This window comes from Hipposideros armiger, unplaced genomic scaffold (assembly GCF_001890085.2).
Source record: "Hipposideros armiger isolate ML-2016 unplaced genomic scaffold, ASM189008v1 scaffold_414, whole genome shotgun sequence".
NCBI lineage: Eukaryota > Metazoa > Chordata > Mammalia > Chiroptera > Hipposideridae > Hipposideros > Hipposideros armiger.
In genome coordinates this window covers 658117-675291 of record NW_017731764.1, presented here as the reverse complement: position 1 = coordinate 675291, position 17175 = coordinate 658117, and the positions used below count along the sequence as shown (strand labels likewise).

Below are 17175 nucleotides of genomic sequence, written 5' to 3'. Positions count from 1 at the left end.
GCTCAACCTGGAGCTGGGCTGCCGTGAGTCACAGGTGACAGCGTAGGCTGCAGCCCCTGTGGCAGTGGGTTGCCATGGGCTACCGTGTGTAGCCAGCAGCCAGCGTGAGCGGCCAGCAGCAGCTGCTGTGAGCGGCCGTCCAGAAGCTGGTGACTGATCTGCCTCGCCCGGGAAGAGCGCAATAATGGTGCCAACTTGGGTCAGTGAAGCAACGTCCTCCACAACTAGACTGAAGAACAAAAACGACAGCAACTTGTCTGTTCCCCTTCCCCCAATTCCCCACTGCTGTTCCCATCCCCCCAATTCCCCAATAAAAATCTTTAAAAAAAGATAAAATAAAATAATATGTTCAACTTTTAAAATATTCTAAAATTCACATTTAAAAAAAACCTCTAATTAGTATTCATATAAATAAATTTTAACTGTTATACAAATGAGTACTATTTTGAAGCAAATTTCTTCTGCATAGTTAAATGAAATCTTAATATATGAAAATTTCAATAAGGCATTTTTAGCCATGGAAAAAGCAGTTGGTAGTATTATTCTTCCATAATGGCCTCTGCCTTCACTTTTGAAAGTTTCTACCACTGTCCTTTGTTTTGCTTATGTTATAACTACGTGACTAAACAGTCAAGTGCACATTCAATGCAAGTAAAAAAAAAAACCTGTCCTTTGTGACTGACCGCAGCTGCTGTCGCCTGGGCCTATAGAATGACAGAAAGAATGATAGAAAAAGAATATGTGCTTTCACTTCCCGGAACGTGTGGTCCAGGGCCTCAAAGAGTTTCCTCCATCTAACAGGGAAGCAGATCTGCCGCCTTTATTGTTTCTGCTGCGTCATTTTAAATTGGGCTTTAAAGTACTACTTCCCCCCCCCCATTTAAATCCAGGTTCCTCCTTTCTCAATGCTGTCCTCTTAAACTCTCTGAACAAGAGGCATTTGGAAATCTTGTTCCTGTCCCCCCTGCTTTATGTGCATTCAGGCAGCACAGCTGGGCGGCAGCAGACACTGCCTGGGCACTGCAGGACGTGTTCCTGAATCTCCCTGTGAATGTGTCACTCTTGTCCTTTTATGTTAAGCATGGCTAGTAGACGATCTGAAGTCAGTGTTCAGAAGTTCAAGCTCCTTTGGGCACAGATCCTAATCTCACAGTCACACATGATTTTGAGGAATGCCATATATATGAAAAACTTCTGTTACCACATGGCCCCAGTCTGCTTACTCTCCAAACTGACATTATAATTTTCTACTGTTTTTCCTCCAACAGGCCTGAACTAAATACTGTATCAATTATCCAAACTGAAATATTTTCTTTGTATAAAGGAATGCCTATGAACCTAATACGAAAACAAGCATCATTTTTGTGCTGTCAAAATTAACAACTTCCACCATCTCTATTCACCCAAGAACAAACACACACATGCACACACAGAAAAAATCTGAAGTTTTAAACCAGCAATGTCTCATAGAATTTTCTGCAATGACAGAAATGTTTTATATCTGCTCTGCCCACTACGGTAGTCACTAGCCGCACGTGGCTATTAAGTACATGAAATGTGGCTACTTGTGTGACTGAGGAATTAACAGCTTTTATGTTCATTAATTTAAACTCAGACAATGTGACTAGTGACTCTAAAGAACTGTAAAGGATCTTAGAGTTTGCCCTACTTGCAAGCTAACAAAGAAGCATGCCCCAGGTTCATGGATGCTGGGAGAAGACATGAGATTCCTAGCTCAGAGACAAAGGACTCTGTTACTGTTACTCACAGACATAGCAGCAGGAGTATTAGCATAGTTGTGCCAATTCTCTGAAGCCAATTCCCACAGTATGATGTGAATAGGGCAGATGATACCTATACACTAAGTGATTTGCATTACAGATGGGGAACCCTGAGCTTAGAGTACCCGAATCTTTTACACCAGGCAGTAAGCCTACCTGCCCTTTGTTCCAGAGGGAAAAACTACCTCTGTTTTCCAAGGCTATCTGCTATACAAAGGCCCTTGAATAAACATTCTGAAATAAAAGTACTCAGTGCCTCTGCTCACAGAAACCTGAGTGACTAATGGAGAATTATCTCCCAAGAGTGGGGGCACCATCCGTATCTCTGAAATCCACCTATCTCTCCACATCCTGCCCCAAATACTCTGCTTTTAGCCATATTTATTTCTTGCTCAGACCATTACAATAGCTTCCTAATTGGTTATCACTACAGTCTGTTTCCAGGCATTCTCCATACAGTAGCCAGAATGTACCTTGTAAACACAAATCTAATCATGTCACTGTCTCAGTGTTTGATGTCACCCGCTGCCCTTAGGATTAACCCAACTCTCCTTAGCAAATTCCACAGGCCCCGAATGATGTGGCTCTGGCCATCCACACATGTGGGTATTTTCCTTGCTCCTCCTTCTAAGATGCATTCCTTTAGCCACACTAAACCTCATTCATTTCCTTAAATGCAGAGGTCGTAAAGTGGTGGCCCTGGGTTGAATTCCAACTACAAATGTGTCTGGTTTGGACCACACAATAGTTTAAAAAGCATTTGAGCCATTTCACATTTATAAAATATGAATTTTAAGTTCCTCTTTAAAAATCAGGGCATCTGGCAACATTTGGCCTGCATCCCAACCTGACAACACTTGGCTGGAGCTGAGTATCTACTGTTCCCCTTAGACAAAGCCTGAGTTCTCTGGTTGCCACACCTCTCCCTCCTGCTCTCATTTATTTATTTATTCTTTTATGTAATCTACCTGATTTCCATTTTAATGCATCATGCTCTGTTCCCCTTGCTCTGGGACACTCTTCAATCCTCCAACGTCTTCACCTGCTAACTATCACTTACTCTTCAGGTCTTAGTGTATTCATGGGAAGGTTTCCCTGACCCCTATAAAGCCCAGTTAGGATAAGGTGATGCGCTGTATGACACCTACCCACCCAGGCCCCAACCATCCCCTCCATCTTCTGTGGTTCTCTGCATTACTCTTATCACAGCACAGATCACATGAGATTGTAATTTTCTGTTTACAAGTCTGCATCCCTGTGTAGATTTTTAGGTCGTAAGAGAGTGACTATGACTACATTGTACACTATTGTATGTCAGTACCTAGTAAGAGGCCCAACACAGTAGGAGCTCAATGATCACTTGTTGAATAATTAGCTGACGAATTCCTAATTAAAAATATTTAGGGTATGTGTGTGGGTGTGAGTGTATTTGTTATGCATTTATTTTTTTTAATTTGGACCTTTAAAATGTCACACCCTCCCACCCCCAAGAAACTGAAATTACTTGAATAGTAGGCATATAATAAACAACAGGTAATGTGCTAAGCAATTCACACCAATTAGCTCATTTAGTCATTACAACAGTCCTTTCACCTAAGTATTTCCATTATTCTCATTTTGGAGATGAGAAAACGGAGGACGTGGGAGGCTAAGTAAGTTATCCAAGGTTACATGACTAGTAAACACCTGGGCAGGACTCCAACCCAGTCCCTTAAGAACCTGAAGCCAAATGCTTAACCATTTATAAATGTGAGATTTTTTAATGTGCCCTGGTTGGTAAGAGACTGCACCGAGTAAGGAAAAACCAAAGAACTATTTCTCAGGCAATCGAAATTACAGTTACACTCCTGCCACTAACTAGCTGTTCAACCTGGGATAAGATGAAGGTCTTATTCTCTACATCAGTACAGCAAAGTGTAGGAGATAAAGATGACCAAAACTTCTCTCAGGAGACTTCAGAGCACGTGACACCACCACCAACTTTATTCAGCGCCCTTTTTTAAAGCTATTTGTATGTGGTTGCAACAATTACCTTTTACTAGCTAAAGGCATTAAAGGGGTAAAGAAAGTGGTACCAGAGAGTAAGGGGGGAGAGGGGTGGTAGATGACGTTAAAGGAGATCAAATATATGGTGATGGAGGGAGAACTAACTCTGGGTGGTGAACACACAATGTGATACAGTAAGTCCCAATTTACGAACATTAGAGTTGAGAACTTTCACAGATACAAATGGACCTTGCATTACGAACATTCGTAGATGCGAACAAATTGTCGAAGTAGCTCATGTGTCTGCCGGACATTGTCACAGTTGTGCTGCTATGTACTTACTGTACAGTGCGATAGTGCACAGTAGTACCGTGCTCAACCAGAGCCCAGGATGTCTGGAAGCAAGAGGAAAAGCAGTGGTGATGTGGAGGGGACTGCTAGGAAACGCAAAGCAATAACCATGGAAACAAAAGCGAAAATAATTGAGAGATTGGACCGAGGTGAAAGATGGTAGACATCGTTTGTTCTTATAACATGAATCATTCAACCATTGGATTTACATTGTCTATTTGTGTCAAAAGTGTATAAGATTCACTTTGTCGGACTTACGATAGAATCCGACTTATGAACGTTCTCCCGGAATGGAACTCGTTCGTAAGTTGGGGACTTACTGTATAATACTGTATTTCCCCATGTATAAGACGCTCCCATGTATAAGACGCACCTTAATTTTGGGGCCCGAAATTTGAAAAAAATGCATTACATTAAGTTACTGAACTCAAGTTTTATTCATCATAAAATTCATACAACTCCTCATCACTGTCAAAACTCCCAACCATTAGCTTGTCCTCATCTGTGTCTGATGACGAATCACTGTCTTCATATATTGCCTCGTCCTCAGTGGGAAATGCAAGTAAAACAATCTACAACCACTATATAAGACACACCCAGTTTTTAGACCCCAAATTTTTTTTAAAAGGGTGCATCTTATACATGGGGAAATACGGTAGATGATGTATTACAGAATTTTACACCTGAAATCTATGTAACTTTGCTAACAATTGTCACCCCAATAAACTTCAATTAAAAACAAATTAATTAAATTAAATTAAATTAAATTAAATTAAATTAAATTAAAAAAAGAAAGTTCTTATACACACAACATGCTTCCTGACTCCATATTCATGACTATTATACCAAACCACACGGTTTCCAGTACAGCGACAGGATCTTTAATTTCATTTCACAAATAGGAAAACAAAAGTACTGACCAATAAGGTCAAGTGTAATTTAACTTCATATCCCTCAGGCTGCCCCTCAATGTGCTTGTCTCCCAGTGTGAGTGGAATCAAAGTTCTCAAAGCCCAGTACTGGGACGCAAAGCCGAAGAAATTCTACACTTATCTAACAGATGGATGAATTCTTCCTAGGAGCAGGAAAGAATCAGAGATGTCACTGAGTTACACCAAATTCAACCTAGTCTGGTCAATCTTTTCCAGGTGGAATTCTTCGCCTTCTTTGCACCAAGCCAGATTTTTTTTTTTTAATGGTTAAAAACGGAACAAAAAAACTCTCACTAACAATCTTGTAACTTTTGAAGTCAAATTTCCAGAATCAATCCAGGGTCCATCAGGCCATTATGTTCAAGTTTCAACTTATTAAAAATGTTACATTCAATCTCTGTATTTTTTTCTACACATTATAATGTCATTTCTCAAGAAGTGGAGAAAAAATTGCATGTGGGCGCCATAAATTGACTTACTGATTGAAGTTAAAATTGAAATTTATAGAGCTCTTAATATTTACCACGTCATACACATGTGAATGCTTTCCTGAGCTTTCATTATAAAAATACAAGTATATCTTTCCAAGTATGCCTCCTCCCATTTGGGGAAGTAGAAGCATTTGAAATTTTATTTCAAATTACATTAGCTTAGCTAAACTTGCTATCTGTTCCAATCTATTAAGTAGATTCACCAAATAATGATCTGAAAGGGCCTTTGGTAATGCACTCTTGACATCTTTCTACTTGCCTTATGTAGTCATTAGAATATATCTGAAGTTCATATAAAAATATGAAATAAAATTATTAGTCTCTAAGTTAGATTAGAAGCCCCTTGAAGGCAAGGAACATATTTTATATCTAACTTTAAAAGCACATAGCACAGGGCCGGCCTAGTGGCGCTTGGTTAAGTGCTGGCTTGGGATGCCAGAGGGCCCCGGTTCGGATCCCACATATGAGGGCCAGTGACACTGCCCTCCACAGCTAAGATGCGGAACAACAGCTCAACCTGGAGCTGGGCTGCCATGAGTCCCCGGCAACGGCGTAGGCTGCAGCCATTGCTGCAGTGAGTTGCCATGGGCTACCATGTGTAGCCAGCAGCCAGCGTGAACGGCCAAGCAGCCGCAGTGAGTGGCCGTCCAGAAGCCGGCGACTGATGTACCTCACCCAGGAAGAGCGCAATGATGGTGCCAACTTGAGCAAGTGAAGCAACGTCCACCACTAGACTGAAGAACAAAAGGACAGCAACTTGTCTGTTCCCCTTTCCCCAATTCCCCAGCGCTGTTCCCATCCCCCAATTCCCCAATAAAAAAAATCTTTAAAAAAAAAGCATATAGCACAATACAGGAACTCCTGAAATACTGATTAAATCAGGAATTCTTGAATGACAGGACTTAGCTATTTCAGGCCAAAGCTAACTTTCTTAGGCCATTTATTTGCTTTCTTCATAAACTTATTAGAATACTGCTAACAATGTTTCTTGTCCTTTGATTTTAAACTGAAACTTTTAGAAATGATAGGGCATATGCCGTTTGTTTGAGTTAAATGTCTGAACTTACTTTATTAAAATGAAGGTCTACTTTCTGAATTGTTAAAATTAGAAGCAAATTTAAATTTGCACTTAAGATGGAAAAGAGGTAAAGATTGGCAAACAGCTGAAGCAAACACAGTTCTTATTTCCAAAGACTGGGGCCAATAACGATCTATTTGAATTCCTAGGACGATAAAAAGGTGTAATGTCCAGCTTTGCGCATAGGGTTCGGTGGGAAGGAGACGATTTCAATACTAATGACCAGATCCTGAAATAGGAGTCTTTTATCTCAACAAAGCTACTGGCCAAATCAGCTAGATTCTAGAAGGATATAATTTTATCAGTGCCAGAGGACCTGAACTCAGGCGATTAGAACACATGATCTGCCACCAGGCAGCCTCAGGAGACCAGAGGGCATGGCTCAAAATCAAGTAATACACCTAAATCATCCCGCTGTCACAAATACCCTCATTGGTGGGCACAGCAGACACACATTTTGCAGCCGAGAACACGGAGGGGCCAAAAGGCCATACTAATGGGAAAGTGACTGAAACCAGACAAAACTCCCGATCGAATTCCAAGTGGTGGATACTTTATAACCCGCTTCTGCGATCACCCTTCGCTGGAGTATTACACTCTAGGGCTTGCGAAACGGCAGGAAGGAGAACAGAGCTGGCAAGGATGGGGACTTCCACCGCTTCCCGGCACTCGCCGGTACTCTGGCACCCGCAGGTCGCAACTCCGCTCCAGCCCCTCTCTACTCTCGCGGCGGCCCCCATTTCTCCCCAAAACTAGTCTCAGGGGCTGGCCAGGGAACAGGGGAGTCTTTCTCGCCCTTAGGGAGAGTTCTCCAAGTTGGGAGCAGAAAGGGCGAATATACAAATGCGCCTACGGGGTGAGGGTTCACAAAGTGCGAAGGTGAAAGGCACTGGGGGGGGGGACCCCGCACCAAGTGGCCAAGGTCGTGGTGGTGGCGGTGAGGCGGGTCAGAGAGAGGTTTGGAGAGTGCGAGGAGGGCTCAGTCCCCGCGCGCGACCCTCCCCGGCCGCGGCGCTGGATTCCCCGAGACCCGAACAGCCCCGGAGGAAATCGACACCCGCCTCCGGCGCGGGGAAGCCGTGGGAGCCGAGGCAGCAGGATCCCCGTCCCGGCCCAGCATCTGCCCAACTCCCCGAGCCCCTTCCGCGCTCCCACCCTCACCCTCACCCTCACCCTGCCCGCCCCGCGGCGGCACCAACCTGCGCGGCCGCGGGCACAGTCCGGGACGGAAGCGGGAGCCTGCGGGCGGCGGGGCGCGGGCGGGGCGGGCGGAGTTAGTTGGGAGGCTCCGGCTCCTGGGTGGGGACAGGCTGAGCACGCGGCAGCCGCGGCTGCGGCGGGGGCTCCCTCCTCCCGGCGCGCGTGGGGCCCAGACCCGTCAGCGGCTCGCGCTCGACTCCCCGGGACAGCGCTCAGTCCCTCCCCCGGGGCGGCTCCGCGGCGCCCGGCCGCCCCCGAGCCCGCCCCGCGATCGCAGCCTCCGCCCCGCCCCTGCCCCTTCGGGCGTGGGGGCCGCGGAGGTTGGGAAGGCGGTCCCCGCAGTTACCTCCTGGTCGCGCGCAGTTTCTCCGGGTTTCCCAGGGCGGTGATCGCTTGTCCTGGGTGTTTGGACTCACGTGCGGGCAGGAGGTGGCCAAGAGCTGGAACTCTCGCCTGTGAGCCACCGGGAAGGGGGTGAATGAAGGCCCGGCCTGAAAGTCTGTCTTTGCTCCGCCCCGGTCCCGCGTCCCGAAAAGCAGTCCTGCGAGGTGGCCACGCCGGCTGCTGGGAGACAGGCCGAGAAAAATGTCCGACTCTCCCTCTGCCCAGCGCGGGATTGGGAGGACATTCACCCAGAGAACCAAGGACCTCTCGCTCCTCCTCGCGCCCGAGATTGGGGACTCCAGCAAGGAGAGTGTGCAGAACTGGCAGACGGGGCACCGGGGTTGAATCTGTGAAAAAGATGCAATTTCCATTCACATACACACCCCCGCCCGGTCCGTAGATTCAGGCCACTTGGCTCAGGTCTTCGCAGTGCTTCTCTGTCAGCACTCCAGACGTGGGGGAACCCCCCATCCTAGCTTGGATTCCCACCTCTGTCATCACATCCCTTTTTTTTCCGAAACCTTAAGTGCGCAGTGTACCCAGCGCGCACATTCTGAGCGCTTCGCTCCTAAGCTGCAAGCAAGGAACCCAGGAGCCTACCCCCTCCCCGCTTCACCCCCAAAGCAGTAGAAAACAGGGAGCCTGGGATCTGGGAAGATCCAACCGGAAGGCTTTACACCCAATGGCTAGATGCTGTGTTACTGACTCCCTTACACCGCCCCCCACACACACACACACAGACACACACACGCACAGATTGATACGCGTTTTATTCAATGCAGGTGTTTGCCACTGCCTTGACCCCTCTGCAGGTTACCACCTGAGTGGGTTCACTGCGCCTTTTCCCTCTCCAACCTCTCCAAAGCCAGCCGCTTTTCATCTCCCGAAATCCCATCCTCCCTTTCCCCAACCTCCTCCATCCCAGCTCCTGGCACGGATCCCCAGCTCAGTGCTTTGATCTTTCCAGGCACCTCCTCTTCCTGGGGTCTTCGTGTTGGGGGCTGGGAGCGGGGAGCAGGCTGGGAGGAGGGACCCTGAAGGTGAGAAAGGAGAAGCCAGGGGACTAAGGGCTAGGAAGGAAAGTGAGAACCAAATGAGTATGCGGGAGAGAGGCTGTAATGAAGGAGGCAAAGACCTCCAGCTATAGGGGAGCTCTCCGAAAGAAAAACGTCTCTGTAAGGAAACCACCGATGCTAGAAGTGGATAGGTGGGGAAATCTGGACCGCCCCCCCAGCAGAATTCCCAGCAAGCAGTGGAGAGTCATGGATAAACTTCAGGACCTAGAGCGTGCCTTCACCCGCTCTACGTTCCAATGAAGGCTGATGACCCCAAGCTCGTGGCAAGAGATGAGAAATTCATCCTGGAAAGTGATCATCTCTGACAAGATACAAGAAAACATCGTTAGGTCAGTTTACAGCTCTTTGGGCTGTTCTGCTTTAGGCATCCCCAAAGTCATTTATCCATCCCTCCCTCCTGACCTGGGCTATTCACTGAAGCTAACAGTTGGGACCTTCCCTTAAATAAGTCACTTTTGAGGAGAGGAAAAGGAAGTGGGGGAAGGACAGAAGTATAGGCTATGGTGGTTTTTATTTTTAAGCTCAATTCGTTGTATTTTTATGTCCAGATAATTTTCCTGTTCAGTGGGTGACCACATTTTTACCTTAAAATGTGGGAGAATGGCTGAGACAACATTTCCAATGTTACCTGATGGCAACCTTCTCTCATACCTTCAAAGTCCTGGTGGGCACAGCCACAGCTTCATCTGTGTTGACCGACAGCAAGTATGTATGAAGAAGCCACTGCCAAGCCCGGAGTTCATATTTTACAGCCTTGGGGCAGCCCACTCTGTGCCCAGTCCAGCCACTGAGCACACCAGCTTAACATGTACTTATGGAGTGGAACCATCCACCTCCACTTCATGGGTCAGAACACTTCTTTCTCCTGGCCTCAGGGCTCCACTTCCCCTGAGGTTGGCTCTGCATTCTAGAAGGGTCATTACAAAACCAGTCCTTAATGTCCCAGTTTTGCTTTTATGAAGGCTACCTCCAACTTAATTATAAAATCTCCTTTTATTCCCTTATTTCCTCTAGTGCACAGAAGGCTAAGCAATTGCAAGTTCAAGAGGCTGGAAGAGACGGGCTTGAATAAAAAGTGTCTCCTTTTCTTCTCATTCGAAGAAAAGTCATCTCTGAAACAGAACCTTATTAAACTTACACTCTTCCTGAATATGACAGTCCCTCTGTATCTATTAGTTATTTTAATTTTATGTTAATGGTACAATCTTATTGCAAAAGGTATCCAGTCAACTGACAGGGATGAAAGGTCCAGCTTTTGGGGTTTGTTTTTTTTTCTGGGAAAAATTATTGTAGACAAAAAGAATGGGAGAATTTAATTTACAAGCAGCAGAATTGGTCTCAGGCCGTGTTACAAAGTAGATGGAGACAGACATCCATCCAAATCCTCCATTTTTTGCAATTTGCCTTTACAGCAGCCTTGTCCACCTAATATTGACAGTTCTCCAAGTCAATCCACTTCACACAAAAATGTGAAGGACTTCAGGTGCTGAAGCCTAGCGCTTGTCTTGGAAAAGAGTGACCTTTTGAGCAGAAATGACAGAGTAAGGGAAGATCCATGGAGAATCTTTTTTATACTAATTTTTAGACCTTTTTGGTAGTAATTTTATTGTAAATATGGGTCCAATGGACATAACTTATCCTGGCCAACTTGCAGAATGTGAGGGCCTTCAGGATTCTCTGAAAAGAAAAAGAAGTGCACACTTCCTCATTCTCTAGCATTTAAAATAAGATCTAAGAGCACCCAAGCTTAATTGAGAACAGACGGTTACACTCAAATAGTAGAATACGTTTCCAGTTGGTTATATCGGTCTAATTTGCTTACATAGTTTCAGAACAACCAGAGAAAATATTAATTTCAATTTACAAGTCGTCAAAAAGCACCTTGTGGGCCATATAATGAATAGCCCCATACATGTTTGTTCTTTCACAAATAAATTTTTCTCTGAAATATAGACATCTGTCATGGAGTCAATTATCTTGCACAGCATGTGCTGTAAAAGCACATAAAAGAAATAATATACTACATTGCTTATTTGAAAGTGATCAGGAATACTCAGCTCCATGCTGGCATGTCTTTAATTTCATGGTGTTAAGAAAAAACTATAGGAGTATGAAACAGCAAACCCTTTCCTTCCATAGTACTAATTCAATTACCTATCATGATATATACAGAAGGAAAAAATTTTCCTATTAACTGGCAGAAACACTATGGGACTATTTTCTTGCCTTCCTCTACTAACCCCCGTGGAGAGGACATGAACATGAAGTTTCCTTTGAAAACAAACGGATCACCACACTCTAATCAGCTCCAGGGGTGTGCAGAAGAACCAGGCTAGAAATGGCATTCTAAAGACATAAATTATCATTTAAATGAGGCTAGACTCTTAGGAAACTTATGCATCAAACAGACCTCAAGATTTTAAAAGTGCAATAGGAGGTAGCTAGGCCCAGTCAAGACTCCTTGATGTAAAGCAAAAGTGAAACCTCTTTCTTTCTTTTCTCAGGCAAACTCCCATTCTCCCTTCTTTCACTGTTTGATGCACACATAAATAAAATACCAAAATATTTTGCAGAAAGCTCTGCCAGATTAAGTGCGCAGAGCCTTCTTGAAAACCTCATATTACTTTCTCTCGTGACACTGTAAAATAGACTTGAAAAAAATTCTTAAGAGGAATATTTTAATAGCTTCCCAGAGAGTAGAATGTATTATCATTGTGGCACAAAGAGTATCATTCATTTTTAATTCTTGGATCCACAGGTGTTCCCTGCCCAGGCTGTGGTTGACACTTAGAGGGCCTAATTATGATTCATATATCCCACATTCCCCAGGAATTGGTCCTTCTAATTTCACGCAACCTCTTTATTTAGAGTAGAAAAATACATTTCAGTCTTAGTGGCTACACGTGATTCTCAACCCTGACTGCAGAATTTAAATCATCTGGGAGCTTTAAAAATCCTGATGCCCCAATGGTGCCTCAGAACAAATAATCAAGACTATCTGGGAGTGGGGCCTGAGGTAGGGGTGCATTTACTTCCCAGGTGGTTTCTATGTGCAGTCAGGGAAGCCGTTGGTACAATATAAACACATAGCAAATAAAAATAAAACCATTCTTTTTAATACACTATTTAGCATGAACTGATATGCCTATTAGGTGCAGTTTTTAACTTTTTTTTAAATCAAGAAAGTTGTTAATTTGGTTTAGTTTTCCATACCAAATTATGTTCTCTCTACCTAGCTTTCCGGCTAAGAGAGCAAGGCTGGTTCACAATGAATGCCTACGACCTCCCCTCATTTGGGTGGGTTTGTTACTGGAATCGAAGTCATAGATCACTGCAGGAAAACAGACTTGGGGAATATTGAATCTAATAAATCTTATATTCCCAAAGGTAATCCCCTTGAGCTATTAAACCAATATCCAATTTAGCACTTAAAAAACAGATACATGCTATAATTAATTCTTTCTATAAAATACAAGATTTAGAAACAAAATAATTACAAGGACAACCAGGATCATCAATTTTATGTAGATTCAGCGCTAATGAGAACCAAATATTGGGTTGTTGGAAAAGTCATGACATATTTTTCTATGTTTTTTGTTGCAAAAATGCATCATGACTTTTCCGACAACCCAATATTTGATTCTGAAAAAGGAGTTTTAACACACTGAGGACGGTGCATTTAAATTGTTTAAATGCATGTTCCTGGGGTTTAAACCATTTAAATCAACTTTTATACTGTGTTTCTTTAAAAATTTCTAGATGCAACTGTGTGTCACTGGTCCACAATGTGCTAAAATGTTGCCGGCAATTTCACATAAGTAGTTAATACTTTGAATATGCTTATGGAATAAAAATAATCTAACCCCAAATTAATAAATGATAGTTTTTACATATAATATCATGCTATAAGCCATAAAAACTTTCCCCATGCGCAATTTAGTATTCTGGGATAAGGAGTGAGATGGAAGAGGAGGACATAAAAAGGAAATTAATTGATAAAAAATGGATTATTGGATAAGCTGAATAGGCTAAGTGTATTTGACTGAACAGTAGAAATTACAAGGTCAAATAAAGCCTAAGTAAATACTGCTTTTCTTCATTGTTTTATTCGAAGAGGTTACTAGCAGTATAAGAAGATGGTATGGCAGAGTTGAGAGCTAGAATAGCCACCGAACCTGCAAATCAATGCCTCCAACACTGCTTCACAAGCTTTGATTTTTTTAAAAATAAGAAATTCAGTTAATTTCTTGCCAGATGGACTAATTCCCTAATAAACAATGGGAATCCCACATATTTTTCAAGTGAAAAATATATGAAGACTTATTAGTACAAATAAATGATATTGGGACTGATACATTCTTTGAAAATATTTGAGTAAATAATCTCAATTTTGTTGAACTTTATTCTTTAAGATGCATTATACAGTATTTCCCCTCTTATCTGCAGTTTTGCTTTCAGTTGTTTCAGTAACCCTCAGCCAACCACAGTCTGAAGATATTAAATGAAAAATTCCAGAAATAAACAATAAATTTTCAATTGCACGCTATTCTGAGTAGCATGATGAAATCTCGCGATGTCTGGCGTTGTCCCACCTGGATGTGAATCCAGCGTCTCCACACACGTGCATCCTTTTCGGCATTAGTCATGTAGCAGCCATCTTGGTTATCAAATCCACTGTTGGTTTTGCAGTGTCTGTGTTCAAGTAGCTCTTATTTTACTTAAATGTGGCCCCAAAATGCAAGAACTAGGATGTTGGCAATTCATATAGGCCGGAGAGAAGCTGTAAAGTGCTTCCTTTAAGTGAAAAGGTGAATGTTCTCCACTTAAGGAAAGAAAAAAAAAATTGTATGCTGCAACTTCTACGAACTATGGTTAAGAATGTATCTTCTATTTGCGAAATTCTGAAGAAAAAAAAAAGAAAGAAATCCATGCTAGTTTTGCTGTTGTACCTCAGACTACAAAAGTAGCAGCCACAGTGTGTAAGTGCTTAGTTAAGATAGGAAAGTCATTACATTTGTGGATGGAAGCCATGAAAAAAAAACCTGTTCCCATTGGCCACAATGTGTTGTGCTAAAAATCAGAGCCTTATACGAAGACTTCAGCAAGGGATCCCCCAAAACTGGTGACACTAAGCAAGGGCTGGTTACACCAATTCAGGAACAGGTTTGAACTGGAAAACATAGTAATTACTAGAGTAGCTACATATGCTAATGAAAAAGCTGCTGCCACATTCCTGGCAGAGTTGAAGAAGTTGATTAAGGAGAAAGAATGCTATCCAAAGAAAGTCTTCAATTGTGATGAAATTGGCGTCTTCTGGGAGAAGATGCTCAACAGAACCTGCATTCATGCAAGTACAAAGGAAGAACCAGGGCATGAAACATGGAAGGACAGATTAACCCTGAACTATGTGGCAACGCTGCAGGGCAGATGATAAAGCCAGGTGTGCTGTACAGAGCGAAGAACCCAGAGGCTCTCAAAAACAAAAACAAATTTTATCTGCCTGTGTTCTGGCAACATAATCAGAAAGCCTGGGTGAGAGACATCTTGTTTATGGAATGGTTCCAGCTATGCATCACAAGAAGAAGAAAGGTGAGTACAGTACAGTACAATGTTTTGAGAATAAGACCATGTTCACATAACTTTTAACACAGTATATTGCCACAACTATTCTATTTCATTATTAGCTACTGTTGTTAATCTCTTACTATGCCCAATTTATAAATAAAACTTTATCATTGGTATGTATGTATAGGAAAAAACATAGTATATATAGCTTTTGGTGCTATTCATGGTTTCAGGCATCCACTGGGGCTCTTGTAACGTATCCCCCTTGGATGGGCGGGGGAGGGGGGCGGGGAGTGGGCGTGGGTAACTACTCTGGATTTCCCAAAATAAGTGTGTAATACATTATTATTGGAAAAATGATCATTGTTATTTTCAAAGGGCATAATTTGCATCCTGTGTCATAGCATTCTGTTTCTTTTCATTGACTTGAAAACGGAAAATTACGTATATTTCCTGCACAAATAGTTTTCTTTCTCATCATATTATACTTTCTTTTCATTTTGCAGCTGTAGATTTGAGACTCTATTTTAGGTTCTTAGTGTGATGGTATTGGAGATGTGGTTTCAACAAAAAAAATCCCCAGATGTAAAAAGAATGACATAGATTTTTCCAGTCATATTAGCAGCAAAAGAAAATCACATACAAGTGATTAAATTTTTTGTTTTTATCATGAATAAAAAAAAAATTTTCCAAGTAGCATACAGGAAGTCAGAATACCTGGTTCTTAGTATTGTGCACCTATTGTTCATGAGTTGTGTGACATGCACATCACATCTCCTCTCTGGGTCTCAGTTTTTCCAATACACAGTGAAGGGTTGGCCTAGAGGACTGCAAATTTCCTTCAAAAATAACAAGAGATTATTCTGTGAAAAAAAAAGAAAAAATTAATGCAAGGAAGTGCTTTGAGATTAGACCTTTATGCTTCTAAAATATTGATGGCTACAAGAGAAAAGCTGTTTTTAAATGCCAGCATCGTCTTAGTGTTTGAGCAGCCAAGCACCATGCTGTGGACCTTTAGGAGGATGTTGTGCCAGGAGTATGCACCAATGGGCATTTCTCGTCTCCTGAGATAAAGGCTGAGGCCTGAACCTCCTCAGGAAAGGACACCCAAGACATTGAATGCCTGAATACCTGAAACAGGTATGGAGGGATTGGTCAAGGTGTACTCTGATCAGTGGCAGCCACATTGGTCCCAGCAGCAGAGCAATGAGAGAGAGAGAGTCAGTAGGAGGGTTGCTGTGTAAAAGTGTGAGTAATGGACTCTGCAAACAGCAAAAATGAATATCCAAGTTTAAATTTCCCTGTCTGTATTGTTTCTGTTAATATTTCTCACCCCCATAGTCTGTCTCTGCTGAGTTTTGGAGAATAAGGGAGAGATGTGCAACACATCTGCAATAGCTGCAGCAGTGGGGGAATAGTGTGTGACCTACAGCGCAGCCTGGGAGAGCAGTGCAGAGGGGGAGGGAAGGAGGAATCCCAGGACTGATTTGTGGAACATGTAATGAACCTTGATTGCTTGGGAAGGGGAACATGATAAAAGGTAGCCCTTCCTATCAGTCCAGCTGTTATAGATGGAGGATTGGATTACTATTGGAGTATTAAAGAGAGGCATCTGAAGATGAGGTTATTGAGGGCATTTGTGTTACAAGAGATCTGCTATTTGTTGAATGCTTGCTATGTGCCGGGCACTGTGCTATACCCCTCACTTACTGCATCTTGCTGTCTTCCCAGAAAACAAACAAACAAACAAAAAGTTAGAGAAATATAGTGAATCAAATGATAGTTCTCATTCTTTCTTACCATGGCTATTCCATTACTCGCTACTCCATAGCTACACATTAATAAATATGTGGCTTTTATTTTTCCTTTTACAATTAAAAAAAAATCCATTGTGGTATGCAAAATAATGTCTTTCAAAGATGTCCACACCCTAATCCCTGGAGACTATGACTATATTACCTTACATAGAAAAGGAACTTTGCAGATGACTAAGGTTAAGCACTTTGAGACCAAGATTTTCGTGAACTACCTGGGTTGGCCCAGTCTAATCACATGAGTCCTTCAAAGTGAATGAAGAAGGCAGGAGAGTTGGTCAGAAAGATTCAATGATGGAAGAAAAGGCAGGAGAAATGAGACATGAGAAAGACCCCGTTGCCATTTCTGACTTTGAAGACAAAGAGGACCACAATTTCTACCATATTTCTCATATATATATATATATATATATATATATATATATATATAAAATTAAGGTAATATACAAAATTCTCTTGTGAATTTTTTTTCCAGTTAACATTATGTTTTGGTGGTTCTTACATGCTGACAGAGTTG

The 17175-nt window shown here is 42.7% G+C and overlaps 1 protein-coding gene across 1 annotated transcript in view; it reads right to left on the bottom strand.

The window, feature by feature from the left end:
• PAM (peptidylglycine alpha-amidating monooxygenase) overlaps positions 1-8022 on the bottom strand; it is a 289670-nt gene extending 281648 nt beyond the window's left edge. The window contains exon 1 of the mRNA XM_019664013.1: positions 7819-8022. The gene's annotated coding sequence lies outside the window, so the exon portion shown is untranslated. The remainder of the gene's footprint in view (positions 1-7818) is intronic.
• Between the last annotated feature and the right edge of the window lie 9153 nt (positions 8023-17175).